Consider the following 15075-nt stretch of genomic DNA (forward strand, 5'->3'; position numbering starts at 1 on the left):
GGAAGGCTTGCGCGGGTTTGCATGCCGACGCGAGACACGCGAGGGGATTGGGTGGGTGTGTGTGGCCTGTTACTCCGGCTGTGGGGTCTCAAACCCTTCTCCTGAAGGGCATCAAGCCAGTTGCTCTTTTGTACTATATTAAATGACTTATTTCAGCTGGAATGAAAGCCACCCGTTTACTTTTATTTATTTATCAGACACTTTTCTCCAAAGCAGCTTCCAATGAACTCTATCTAGTGTTATCAGCCCACACACCTTATTCACCATGGTGACTTACACTGCTAGACACACTACTTACACTGAGTCATTCATCCATACATCAGTGGAACACACACACACACACACACACACACACACACACACACACACACACACACACACACACACTCTCTCTCTCTCTGTCACTCACACACTGTGGGGGAACCTGAACAGCATGTCTTTGACCTAGGGGAGGAAACCAGAGCACCCAGAGGAAACCCACACAGACACAGGGAGAACATGCAAACTCCACACAGACTGAGTGGGGCTTGAACCCATGTCTTCCTGCACCATCCAGGCACTACGAGACAGCAGCACTACTCACTGTGCCACCTGTTGAGGGCCAGGTGGCTCTTTTGAGGTACTACCAGGAGCGTCAGTTACAATTACCTGCCTTCCAGTTCCAGAGCTTTTTTTCTTTTATCTCACTAACTTTCCGCTGTCATTGACTTCTGTTCTCAATACTTTCTTTTTTCTCCGCCTGATTTTCCAGCATTAAATCAATAACCCTAAAAATTAAGCCACGCAGACTCACATTTTACCAGCATTTAATCATAATGAGAATGAGTTTATTGCTGACGCACACAAGGAATTTGCTGTGGTTCTAGATGCTTCCAGTATTTACAGATGGCAAACAGCTTCCACAGAATTACAGAATAAATAGATAAATAACATATTTACAGAGTATACAAACACAGGAGTATAAATAGTAGTATAAATACAAAAAAAATTTGATAAGTCCATCCATCCATCCATCTTCCTCTGCTTATCTGCAAAAAATTTGATAAGTAAATTAGAAAAAGTGGTTGGATATTGTTACGCTGACAGGAGACCTATAAGGGAGTGTTAACTGTTAATATATAATAGTGAGGACTGATTCAGGGTTTCTTCTGTGCTGGATCTACATGATATGACTCCATCGTTGGACTCTCACAGTGTCATCGAGATCCGTGCAGCAGAATCTCAGCGTTGGCTTACTGCTGACTTAGTTGAGAGAATCATGCAAAATCAACGTCAGATTTCAATTTTTAATAATCGTTACCATCAGACACGAACACCTACTGAATTTTGAGTGGACAGGCATCCACCTTCTGTCTTTTTTTTCCCACTGTCCCGACTGAGAGTCACTAGGCAGCATCCTTCTCGTCACCTCAGCCAACTACTGCCTTCATTCCTTCATGTCAACCTACCTGGACCACCCACCACAAGCGCAAAAAGAAAGACGTGTTTTGCTCTTAGCAACATTCTCAACTCACTCTTGAAAGGGGTCACATGTCACTTACAGCCTGCTACTTTATTCTTATGGACTTTTCCTTCAGTCTATAACCCTTCTTCATTTATTAAATGGACATTTTAAAGGAATATTTAAAGGTCGCGGATAACGAGTTTGTTGCCGGTTGATGTCAGCTCCATGCCATAACTGTCAGAGCGTTGCCATGCTGTCATTGGGGCAGCGACTAATATTGGCAAATCCACTTTTCCCCATTTAAATCTGAGAGGCCTTAAATCAATCATATTTTCAATACCTGTCTCCCTTAGTGTATGGCAGGCAGTGAAATCTATTTAAATAGACTGGTTGCCCACTGGAACATCTATTAACGCATGGCAGAGTTTTTATCTGTCTTCTGGTGGAAGGAGGAGCTGGGGAGAAAGAGGAGGGAATGTAAATGTGACTCGGAGAATCAGAATCACGGCTAACGACCTGTCACCGGGCTTCTACTGGTGCGTTTCTATTGCTTAGGAATGACATTAAGTGTCTAAAACTGGAAACAAGAGCCGCGCTTGTCTGATGATGCAGAGATGTTACCTAATACGTTCACACGAAGCAGGGACGCAAAAAATGAGGCGCTGAACCTCAGGTAGCTGACTGCCTCCTTCGTTGAGGTACACGTGGGAACCACGCTATCGTAACGCTCTTCTGTGTGCAGGAGCCCGTGGGCTGATGAGCCTGGATAAGGCAAGAAAAAAAATATTGGTTCTGCTGCTCTACCTGACCTTAACCCTAACTCCATTTCTAACCCTAACCCTAACTCTAATCTCTAACCCTAACCCTTAATCTTAACTCTACTCCCTAACCTTAACCCATAACCCTTTACCTTAAACCCTAACCCTAAACCCCAACCTGAAACCTGTGCCTAACCGTAACTCTAATGGCTAACTCCTAACTTTAAACCTAACCCTAACCCATAACCCTTTACCTTAAACCCTAACCCTAAATGTAATCCCTAACTCTAATCCTAACCGTAAATCCAACCCTTAATTTTAATTCAACTCCCTAACCCCTAACCTTAATCCTAATGCCTAACTCCTAACCCTATCCCTAACCTATAACCCTTTACCTTAAACCATAACCCTAAATGCAATCTCTAACCCTAATCCTAACCCATAACCTCTTACCCTAACCCTAACCCTTAATCTTAACTCTACTCCCTAATCCCTAACCCTAACCCATAACCCTTTACCTTAAACCCTAACCCTAAACCCCAACCTTAAGCCTGTGCCTAACCGTAACTCTAATGGCTAACTCCTCATCCTAACCCTTTACCTTAAACCATAACCCTAAATGCAATCTCTAATCCTAACCCATAACCTCTTACCCTAACCCTAAACCTTTCCCTTAATCTTAACTCTACTCCCTAACCCCTAACCCCTCACCCAAACCCTAACCCTGTTGCAGTTTTTCGGCTCCTCAGTGACACTGAGGTCATCTGTTAGAGAATGCCTCGCAGCCATCCTTCTGCTCACGCATCTATTTCTCGGTGACGATGGACTCGACACTCTTTCCGCAACGTGAAACACCACACGTGTCGCACACGTCAGCGCTGGAATCGTTTCGTTTCCACCCTCAGCTTCGCAGACACGAGCGGGCCTGCACAAAGCCGAAAGCCTTTTCCCGGAGCTGTGCCCCGAGCCCAAGCTATTCCTTACATTTACGATTCGGGACATTTCGAGCACTTAACTCAGTGCTGGTACTCTGTTTACACAGCCCATGTCAGCGAAAGCTCTTTCTACACGACAAATCAAAGCACCGGAAAGGCTTCAGATCCCGTTTCACCTAATTACGTTTTCTTCTGAGACACTGTCTTTAGTCATTCGTCAGACTCTGCAGCCTGAACGCTGCCCGTGTGAAGAAAAATAGATTTTATTACTGCAGACAGTCTTGCAGCAGAACCCTTCAGCTGCTGAATTGTTATTATTGTTGTTGTTGTTGTTGTTTCTTTTTTTTTCCCAAGCAAGTGTTAATTGCTTGCTGTTAAATGGTGTGAGACACATTCCAAGAGCAGGTGTAGGCTAATTAGATTAGTGGAAACAATTTGAGGTCTTGCTGAATAATGAGGATGTAAAAATACCTCCTGCTTTTTCGGGATCAGAGGTGGTTCTCTGCGTTCACAAATGGGCTTGTTAACCACTCAGCCGAGGGAAAATGCAGAGAGAAACGTGGATCTGATGTCTGGGGTGAGAGCGCTGGGAACACATGCTCAAATGCCGTGGGGCGTACTGTACTACGATACGTCAATCTTCGTAGCGTGCCGTCTGAAATCGCTGCGGGACTCTGCAGCCCCCCTGCTGAGAGCAATGGACTGTTTTCCCTTTTCCGGAAGCCACCTCTTTTATTCCTCCTCCACGAGAAGCCGCACGGCATCCGAGCTTCGAACCGAACGTCTTTGTGCAATTCTTTCTTGCGGTATAGACGGCACTCTTACATCTGCACAGGATCTTACGTTAATTCATTGAGCCGACGCTTTTCTCCAAAGCAACCTACAATATTAAGGTACCTACTATTTACCTATTTATACAGCTGGGTAATTTCACCGGGGTAATTTTGGGTAAGTACCTTGCTCAAGGGTACCGCAGCAAGAGGTGGGAGTTAAACCTTTTGGTCCGAAGGCAGCCGCTCTAATCAGCACGCCACCAGCTGTCCCTTAGAAGCGCGTCTGTTGGTCTGTGATGGGTCTCATCAGCAAGATCGACAAGTCAGCATACGGAGACGAGGCGCAACGGCTAATGGACTGGTGCGGAGCCAACAACTTGACCCTGAGCGTGGACAAAACGAAAGAGATGGTCGTTGACTTCAGGAGAGCACGGAGCGACCAATCTCCGCTGAACATCGGCGGCTCCTCAAGAGCATTGAATTCCTTGGTGTTCATCTGGCAGAGAACCTCACCTGGTCCCTCCACACCAACTCCATAGCCAAGAAATCCCAGCAGCATCTCTACTTTCTGCAAAGGTTGAGAAAGGCATATCTCCCACCGCCAGCAACACAGGGCGGATGGCTGGAGGGGGAGAGGACACACCCAGGACAGGACACCAGTCCATCACAAGGCACCCCAAGCAGGACTCGAACCCCAGACCCACCAGAGAGCAGGACCTGGCCAAACCCACTGCACCACCGTACCTCCCCATGGTTCTTCGAACAAATGCAGCCATTAGAATTTTCTTTGGTGAACCTTCAACAGAATTAACAAAGCAATTCATTCAAAAGGTGGTGGCACAGTGGGTTTGGCTGGTGCCTGCTGTGTGGTGGGTCTGGGGTTTGAGTCCTGCTTAGGATGCCTTGTGATGGACTGGCATCCCGTCCAGGGTGTTTCTCCTCCCCTTGCGCCCTATGTTTCCGGCGTATGCTCCTCCTTGCCGCAGCCCAACTCGGGATAAGCGATTATCGATGTTGATTCGTTAAAAAGCCGAGATAAAATCATCCAAAAGTCAAGGCCCGGTGCCTTTGCTATCTTGGGTTCAAGCGATAAACTATCTGAATCGTGCCATTGTTGTCACGCCACCGAAGCCACCTGAACTGAAGTTGCTGGTTTCCCGGGTGACACGGAAAAGACAACACAGGAGACGCAGGATAACGCTGACTTTCGCACCGTGCAGCATGCTACTTGACCTGGATTCCATAAATAAATTACCCAGCTGTGTAAATTGTATCTTCTGTAAATTGCTCTAGATAAAAGTTTTCACTGAAGAGCTATTATAATAAAACATTCTGCTTTTTTAAAGGCATTTAAAAGCACCGTATATTCATTTTTTCATTTAATTCTTTGCGGATAGCTGCAATTTTCACATAAAGTGTGCCCGTTTTGGAAATCATTGTAAATGTAGGGACAGTTAGCCTCCACGTACCAGTTACTCGTGCGCTGGCTGGAAGTTTCTGGAACTTTTTAGCGGGATCCATTGTGCCATGACAATGTGGAGCTTAAGACGCTCGTTCCGCTCCAGCGAAACTGAGCTGGAACCCCGAATGCAGTGCTGGTGGTTGTTACTGCGCTGAGCTCCTCCGGGATAATGCAAGTTTAGGTTCCCCGGCCACACGAAAAGACGCGTGTGCTTACGGCCTTGCTGCGACGGCAACCTGCCGACGAGGGCGGACCCCTGGCGCCGTAACAGTACTACCCCGAGAAGGCTACGGAGGGCCTGAGTCACAACTGCGATATCGGGTTTTGTTTGTTTTATGACAGACATCCAATTGCTTGTTTATGCCTTCGGTTCATTTACTCTTCTTTCTTTAAATATTTAGTGTATTTCTTCGTTTTGGACCCGTGCGTCTGGTGCGTAGTTGCAGTCCTCCGTTGGCAGCTTCTCGGCTCTGTCGCAGTAAATCAGTCCCGAAGCACGTCCTGCTTCCTTCAAATTTTAACCTGGATCAGTGCGTGTGTGTCTGTGTGTGTGTGCGAGAAAGAGCCGAATCCTCGCTCTTTTTGCCTCTGACATTTAAGGTGGCCTTTCCTTCGACCCCGCATTAGCGCTTCCGGCTCGCGCCGCACACGGGTTCTGCCCGTTCGGCGCCAATGCCAGCGGTCTCATTCCGAGCATCTCCCTTCTGCAGGGAGAAGGACCCGTCTTTATCAGGGCAGAGACATCGCCCGAGGACAGGGGCGTGCGGCGCGTGTTCCGGCACGGGCCACGACGGCAAATCCGAACCCCCCCCCCAACACACACCCGGCGACTTCGCGATGTGACGTCAGCCCAGTGTTATTAAATCCCCGGGTTCTTAGCAGGAATTTTTCTCGTGGACCAAGGCCAGTGTGTTACCGCCTGCTGCCATTGCCATAGCAACACACCAGGACTGGCTCCGATTCCAAAAGCACCCCCCCCAAAAAAAAACAGTCTGTAAAGCCACCCGCCCAGAACGCACATTGCATACAAACAACGTTTGCGTTACTGCGTGACTATACAGTACACACCGAATACGGTATATGAATAGAGCAAAGACGTTTTCCATATGGTGTGTATGGAATTTGTGCGGCTACAAGCCATGAGGACAGACTAATGCGCACGGAGCGGTGCTGCGAGGACAGAGTGCTTGCACACCTCGGCGGTCCAACGGCTCGTCCCCCCCCTTCGTGCGTCGAGCAGGTTGCGTTCCGTGCCGAGCGCCCGGCTGACGGAGGGAAATATGTTCTCGGTTAGAAGCCGCGAAGAACCTGGCGCGAGCCGCGCGTCTCCGCTCCGGAGCTCCGCTGCTCCGCTGCTTTGTCCAAGCGCGCGGAGGGAACGGCAAGGGAGCACGGAGGGCCGCGAGCGACGGCCACAAGAGCGCAGAACCGCCAGTCATGCGATCCGGCCTAATAAACTCGGCCCCGGGGAGCGGAGCCTCCATCTGCCTCGCTGTCGAGCCGCTTTGCTTTGAAAGGGCGAACCTGCGGGGCTACAGGCTGGGATTCTGCCTGGCTTTCAGGGTCACTCCACGCTTCGGGGCTCTCTGGCGCTCGGGGCACTGTCACCATCTTCACCCTCCCGGGGCTCACGCTGAACCCTGCCGGGCTTTCACTCACGTGGCTATTTTTCCATAGCTTTTCAGCCAGGTAGCCATCATCATGTGATTTCACCTAATTTAACATCTGATCTCCTCATTTTGTTGTTTATTGGCTTTAAGTTGGAGAAACATCTAAAGGACACTCAGACATCCCAAAAAAAAAAAAAATTAAGAAAAAAAATAATAATAATATGCAAACATGGAACCGTTTTGCTCCAGAAGAATCATCTTGTTGCCTTTCTGCTCGTACCGCTGTCTACCTGTGGTGTATTAAACACACATCCCCAGTGATGTCTGCAAGAGTCCTGTTATTAATTGTCAACCGCTGTCCTTAATTACCCTGAGACGTATTTGTGTAATGAGGAATTACGATGATTAGGGCCGTAACGCTAGTGAAATGTTTAAAATTTGCTTGCAGCATTTGATCTTCTTATCATCTATAACTTTTGGATGAGTGCTATCGTTTTGTAATAACATTTAATTTATAGGCTACAATATAACAAATAAGAGCTGCTCCTTGAATGCTAATTATGAACCTGTAAATCAGTGTCAATGTAAATGCATTTGTAATTATAATTTTCTGCAAATTAGTTTCCATGTCTGTGAAAGGAGGAGAAAAACATTTAAGAATAGCAAGGTCCATTTACTTTTCTCGTTTACTTTATATTCAGCAGAATGTTGTTTGTGCTGTATTTCATGATTGCCCGTGAAAACAAGATCAACAATACGGGCGCAAATCCTCACCATGATCTATGTGCACTTTTTCCACAGGGGTGTTTCCGAAGTAAATGCTGATGCAGTGATTTATTACAAGAAATATGCAATGTCAGTTTTTACAGCAGGTTTTTTTTTGTGTGCAGTGCAAACTCCACATCCCGCTACGTACTTTGTCACATCTGTGATGTTGTTTTAAGAAAATGAAAATAATGGGATATGGCAGAAACTGGGTATAATACACACACGCAGACACACATTTTCTGAACCGCTTGTCCCATACAGGGTCGCAGGGAACCAGAGCCTACCCTGCAACACAGGGAGTAAGGCCGGAGAGCAGGACCTGGTCCAACCCACTGCGCCACCGCACCCCCTACCTGGTTATAATAATCTATTACAATTAAAACTGCTTAGATATTATTGGGGTTGCCATTCTTAAGACTGAATCATTATTATTACATTTACATTTATTTATTTATCAGACACTTTTCTCCAAAGCGACCTCCAATGAACTCTATGTAGTGTTATCAGTCCACACACCTTATTCGTCAGGGTGACTTACACTGCTAGATACACTACTTACACTGGGTCACTCATCCATACATCAGCAGAACACACACACTCTCTCTCTTTCTCACTCACACACTATGGGGGAACCTGAACAGCATGTCTTTGGACTGTGGGAGGAAACCAGAGCACCTGGAGGAAACCCACACAGACATGGGGAAAACATGCAAACTCCACACAGACTGAGCGAGGATCAAACCCATGTCCTCTCGCATCACCCAAGTGCTGTGACACAGTAGTGCTACTCACTGTCCTACCATGGCTTTATTTTAATTATTATTATTATTATTATTATGGGGGTGCAGTGGCGCAGTGGGTTGGACTGGGTCCTTCTCTCCAGTGCGTCTGGGGTTTGAGTCCCGCTTGCAGTGCCTTGGGACGAACTGGTGTCCCATCCTGGGTGTGTCCCCTCCCCTTCCAGCCTTATGCCCTGTGTTGCCGGGCAGGCTCTGGTTCCCCGCGACCCCGTATGGGACAAGCGGTTCAGAAAATGTGTGTGTATTATTATAATTATTATTATTATTAATATTATTATCACAGCTACACATTGCACATGTTCTCTGTGAGACTGTGAGTCACTCCACTAAGTCGTGGCTGGTCAATCATATCGACATCACCCTGTGTGCTGTAACACCCTGTTGCGGTCATACAGTTTCTGCTTTCATTTTTCTCATGTTTCTCAAGGGGTCGCGCCGAGGTCAAGAGGCTGGCATTTGAAGCAACAAATCCATTGATTGGCTTCCTTTTCACGAAGCGCTTAATGTGGCGGAAGGAGTGTGCACCCCTCGCGGTGGCTGGCGTTTTGCACCCAGCGAGACGGCTCATGCCCCTCGGAGCTTTTGGAGCCGGTCCATTGTCACTTCGGTTAGTCACAGGACACGACCAGCCTTCTGCTATTCAGCCCACTCTTAACAAACAAATGTGCTGATACTTATTCATTGGACATTTTAGACAGTCATGGAGACATTTACCAAAACGTGGCTGCATGGCACCGGCTCCCTGGGACAAGCTGCTTTAACCCCTTAAGCCTGGAAGTTTCTCACTGATTTCAGGTATCATTTATTAAAGTACTACACCCTAAACATGACAGACAGATAGCCTTTTAAGTATATGGAAAGCAATCGTTTCTTCACTTAATAATACAGATTCAAACAATGCAAATCATTGCTCAGAAATCCATTTATTTTCTTTCCTGGAAACTGATATGAGCGAAATACAACTAAATGTATCATAGCAAGATAAACAAAATTAAACGGAATCATAAGTACACTGACGCTGTGTTATGATATGCCATAAATCACCGAGGCAGTGCAAGTCAATTAGCTGGCCATCATAAATCACTGACCAGTACCAGTTAGAGGAACTACTGCTGCATTAAACTTGAACTGCCTGTAGGGTTTCATTGTTTTAATTTGCATACTCATGTTTAAAAATTCCAAATCAAGAGCCTTGTGCCATTCAGTCATCCACAATGTATGAAGAGGCTTGGGGTAGCTGGTAGTGTAGTGGTTTGAGCTGCTTCCTTTTTGCCTCAGAAGTTTCAGATTTGAATCTCATCTACTGATGTAGAATCCTTGAGTAAGGTCCTCCTTCTTTCTTCTTATGCCTTCCACCCCTCCTGTGGCCGCCAACAAGGTCTGTTCAGGCGTCCCTAAGAGCTAAGATGTCATGAAGTTTCTTTGTTGGTATTTCTGTAGCTGGCAAGGTTTTTACGGTGTGGGGTAGCTAGCCCTACGCCCAACCCTGCTCCTTTCTCAGCCCAGCTTTCGACTATCCATGGCAAAGTTCTTGAGTAAGGTACTTACCTTAAATTGCTCTCTTCAAATTACCCACCGTTATAAATGAGTAAATAGTTGTCGGTAGCTCAGCATCTAAGATACTTTGGGGAAAAGCATCAACTAAACGAAAAAAGTAAGAGACTGACTTTTGCGGTTGTGCCTCCCTTAGGTTCACCCAGTTATGGTGGATCTCAGACAAGGGGGTTGAAACCCTCTAGAGACATAATGGTCACCTGTACCAAGGAGTCCCAATTGAAAACACATGTGCCCTTGTTTCTCTGGGTTGTTGAGGTGGCAAAATTTTATTTTAGGTCAACAGCCCTTTGTTGACTTTGAGTTCTTTTTCAGGTCATTCTCATCCACAGAAATTCATTCTGGCCTAGTCACGGTTTCCTGGCAAGTACAATTTGGCAGAAATGTCTTGGTGCTTAATAGGGGCTCTTTTTAAGATAAATGACACCATTCATCTTTTTTAATTAACAGAACCAGGCCGCAACAGCATGGAGATAGAATCAGCATACCAAGAAAACACAAACGCTAACAATATTTAACAGGGTCGGTCATGAAGCACTATCTTATAAATTCAAAAATTCAATTCAATTTATTTTTATAGAGCGCTCTTCTCACACAGTGACAAAGAGCGCTTTAACACAGGCATAAAGCAAGAAAAACAGATACAAACAAAGAAGACAGTCGACTAATAGCTACCATAATGAAGAACTTATTATAGAGCTATAAGTATACCTACTGGCCACTGGGAAAAGGAACAAAAACTCCCAACTGAAGGTTGAAGGAGAAAAAAACCTCTGGGGGTCCATGGGCCAGTGGTTTCCCACCCCTCCTGGGCATTCTAGAAAGTAACAGTTGTAAGCCAGTGTGTAACAAGTAATAATCATTATGTAACGACCCGCGTTTCTGGTTTTATGTAAATAGTTGCATTCTGGGAAATCTGTAAATAGAGTCTGTAACCACTGGGGGCACTTCGGGGGGAAATGGTGGGTTGGCTGTGGCTTCCAGGGTACTAGGTAGGCTGGGAAGGCTGGCTGTAAGTGCAGGTCCTGGAGAAAATGGGGTCTGTGGCCTGAGAGCGTGCTGGTGCTGGTGCTGGTGCTGGTGCTGGTGCTGGTGCTGGTGCTGGTGCTGGTGCTGGTGCTGGTGCTGGTGCTGGTGCTGGTGCTGGTGCTGGTGCTGGTGCTGGTGCTGGTGCTGGTGCTGGTGCTGGTGCTGGATCATGAATGCTGTCTCTGCATCATGAATGTTGTCTCTGCATCCTTCTTTGCCCCATCCAAACCCCTGGTACTACGTACCACAATTTTGTTGGTAAATGGCATCTTGGATCCCCAGCTTGGTGTAGAATGTCTTGTGAGTAAGCAGATATTCCAAAATTCATAAGGATTATGATGCAGGTTGAATGTTAACTTTTCTAGCAGAAGAAAGTGAGGCACTTGAATCGGCAATGTATTCGTGAAGGAAGCTGATCATAACAATGAAATATATTTCCTTGCCAAAAGAGTAGGAACAATCACCATACAGTATGTTCCACATCCTCATCAAACACGGAACCTGGGCTGTGATTTCACGTGGAAATGGATGTAGACAAGTCAAAATGTTGTGAATTACTTTTTGTGCACTTGAATGAAGCCCATTCCAGTAAGGCTGTGTCCTATCACATTCCCAGAATAAATGTACCAGAGCGCCCTTACATCCAAAACACAACTGAGGTGTATATACTTTGAAGATGTACTGGACTAAGGTAGATTTTGCGAATGATCTTTAGATTTGGTTTCGGAACACCAAGAGAAGATGGGGCAAACCAGAGAGCATATAGACAGCCTTTAATCGCCACTCAAGGACAAGTCAAGGTCACACTCCCACGTCTCCCCCATTGCATCATAAGAACAGGGGACCAACGCTTGCTAATATAGTATGTAGAGCAGATGCTATACCACTGGAACTGTCCCGAGGAACAAGCAGCTGTTTTTTCCGGACAAATTAGTTTTCACATGATTTACCACAAGAAGAGCCCCTGACCAGAGGCGCATCAGACATCAAAGATCCACCATTATACTTCACAGGAGATATGATTTTTTTCTCTCTCTTTATGCCCCCCACCGATCTGGCACCATATGTACTAAAACATGCACAGTCAAGTTTTGACCTTATCTGACTGCAGCACCTTTAGCACCAGCTCCAGTCGATGTACAGGTACGGTTTCACCAAACTCCAGGTGCTGCAATCAGCAGGTTCAAAATTAAGGTGTTTTTCCAACAACCCTTCGGAATGGTCAACTGCCATGGATGTAACATGTGACAACTGACTTGAAGGCTTCACATTTATTCATTTAGCTGACACACACTGGCTGAAGCCGCTTGTCCCGTACAGGGTCACGGCAAGCCAGAACCTAACCCGGCAACACAGGGCATAAGGATAGAGGGGCAGGGGACACACCCAGGACAGGATGCCAGTCCGCTGCAAGGCACCCCAAGCGGGACTTGAACCCCAGACACGCCAGAGAGCGGGGCCCGGCCAAGCCCGCTGCGCCACCGTGCCCCCATTTGACTGACACTTTTTTCCAAAATGATTTACAGTATTAAGCTGCCTACGATTATTTACCAGCCTGGGTAATTTTACTGGAGTAATTCAGGATAAATACCTTGCTTAAGGGTACTACAGCTGGAGAGGGAGTCAAATCTACGACCATTTGGGTCCAAAGGCCACAGTTACCACTACCAGAACCACTACACTGCCAGCTACCCATCGTGACCCCAACATAAATAAAATAGGAAATCAAGGAAGGCCAATATGCAGTTCCTGAAGCAGACAGATACAGTGACTGTTTTTCTATATTAATCCAAGTGTTCATTGACATACACCACGCTGTTGCAAAAATCAAGGTGTGGTTAAATGGTGGAATACAATGTAATATGGTACTCGGGTGTTTAATACAACGGGGGTGCGGTGGCGCAGTGGGTTGTACCGCAGTCCTGCTCTCCGGTGGGTCTGGGGTTCAAGTCCCGCTTGGGGTGCCTTGCGGCGGACTGGCGTCCCGTCCTGGGTGTGTCCCCTCCCCCTCCGGCCTTACGCCCTGTGTTGCCGGGTAGGCTCCGGTTCCCCGTGACCCCATAAGGGACAAGCGGTTCTGAAAATGTGTGTGTGTGTTTAATACAATGATTCTGACGGTAAGCATCAGTATATTCACAGCTACTATCCACACCATCCGTTATCTCTGCATCAGCAAGTCAATGTAGGAGCACCTGGCAAAAAAGCGTCATAAGGCCCTTTTACGTCCATGAAGCCCACATTGTTTTAACTATGAACATGCGCGCGCACACACGCACACACACTGTCTACAACCACTTGTCCCGAGTGGGGTTGCGACAAACCGGAGCCTAACCCGGCAACACAGGGCACAAGGCTGGAGGGAGAAGGGACACACCCAGGGCGGGACGCCAGTCCATTGCAAGGCACCCCAAGCAGGACTCGAACCCCAGACTCTATGAACATGCAGCCTTGATCATTTTTCCTGCTAATTTTATATTTATATGAGAAGCGTCAGATGTTGTCTTGGTGTTTCTGCACCACGGGCAACTAAAGAGGTGTGCCCAGGTGGGGCACGTAAGTTTCTCTTAAAGGTTGGGAGTGGCAGAGCCTGCACAGGTTGGCTGAATATATGAGTCCTCATCTGCACGACCAAGAAGCGAGGCTGTGATCTGTGGTGCAAAGTTTCTGCCAAATTAACGTCAATAAAGGTAGAACGCAGGCGACCGTCCCGAGGAAAGACGAAGCGCATACTAATGCGATTTCCCTGGATATGCTTAAGTCATCTGGCGTATGTTATGAATGAAATCACATTCCCATTTAGCTTCTTCATTGACTGCAGTTCCCTCAAAGGCAGAAAAGCACAACACGTTTGCCCATTTTCCATTCTCCGCACAGATGTCATGACGGTTGTTGATTACACATGTTCATAATTCTGAATGGTTTGTTTACAGAGTGAACCGCTTGGGATTCGGTGTCTACTGTATATCCTTCCCCCCGTGAGCGAGAAGGGCCATGCAGAAGAGACGCGAAAGTAACATGAATATGAATTATAACCGGCACCGTTTTCCTCGTGCACCAGACACCGTTGCCTTGCACCTCTGTTTTTGTGCGTTTTGTGAATCTGCCCCGCTCTCTCCCGGAGGCTTCCTGTGTGCACGTCAGCTCGGTTTCTGACGCACCAGCCCCATTGGCTGGGTTATTTTTGTTATGCAGCCGTAACTTGCTCTGCCAAGTGACTCACATCATTATTCAGCTGGCTCAGACTGTGGAGACCACTGGGAATGAATACGAAGAAGAGGCCGAACAAAGCACTGTTCTTCAGCTGCTTGGGATCTGAACCTATCCCGAGCAAAGCGTTGGGCTGGTTCACTGCTAGACGACAGTGCATGACCCAGTACATTGTGCCATTGAAACTATTGCTCAGCCTCGTGAAGGTGTCGGAGGCTCCTTGAACCTTATAAATGCTTTTGGAGGGAATGGTAACAGCAAGGACCGGTAACTGCTGTGCAGTTTTTTCATAACTCCAGACTTGCGGTGGGGACCCACAGGCATACTGTGCAATACGCTGCCATAGCATTCCACCACATTGCACTTGATCCAGTATTGTTTTACTATGCACTGGGCAATGATCAACCACACACACACATTGTCTGAAGCCGCTTGTCCCAAGCGTTGTCACGGTGAACCGGAGCCTAACCCAGCAACACAGGGCGTAAGGCTGGAGGGGGAGGGGACAGACCCAGGACAGACTCAGGACAGACCCAGGACAGACCCAGGACGGGACGCCAGTCCACCGCAAGGCACCCCAGGCAAGACTCGAACCTTAGACCTGCCAGAAAGCAGAACCCAGCCAAACCTGCTGTGCCTCCGCACCCCCCCACAATGATCAACTAATAAAATAAAAAAGAAGAGCAACTTTCCTGAAAGGAGTTTAATCAAACTTGATATGCCAGTCTTTATCTT

The sequence above is a fragment of the Scleropages formosus genome, chromosome 20 (assembly GCF_900964775.1).
Source record: "Scleropages formosus chromosome 20, fSclFor1.1, whole genome shotgun sequence".
Lineage (NCBI taxonomy): Eukaryota > Metazoa > Chordata > Actinopteri > Osteoglossiformes > Osteoglossidae > Scleropages > Scleropages formosus.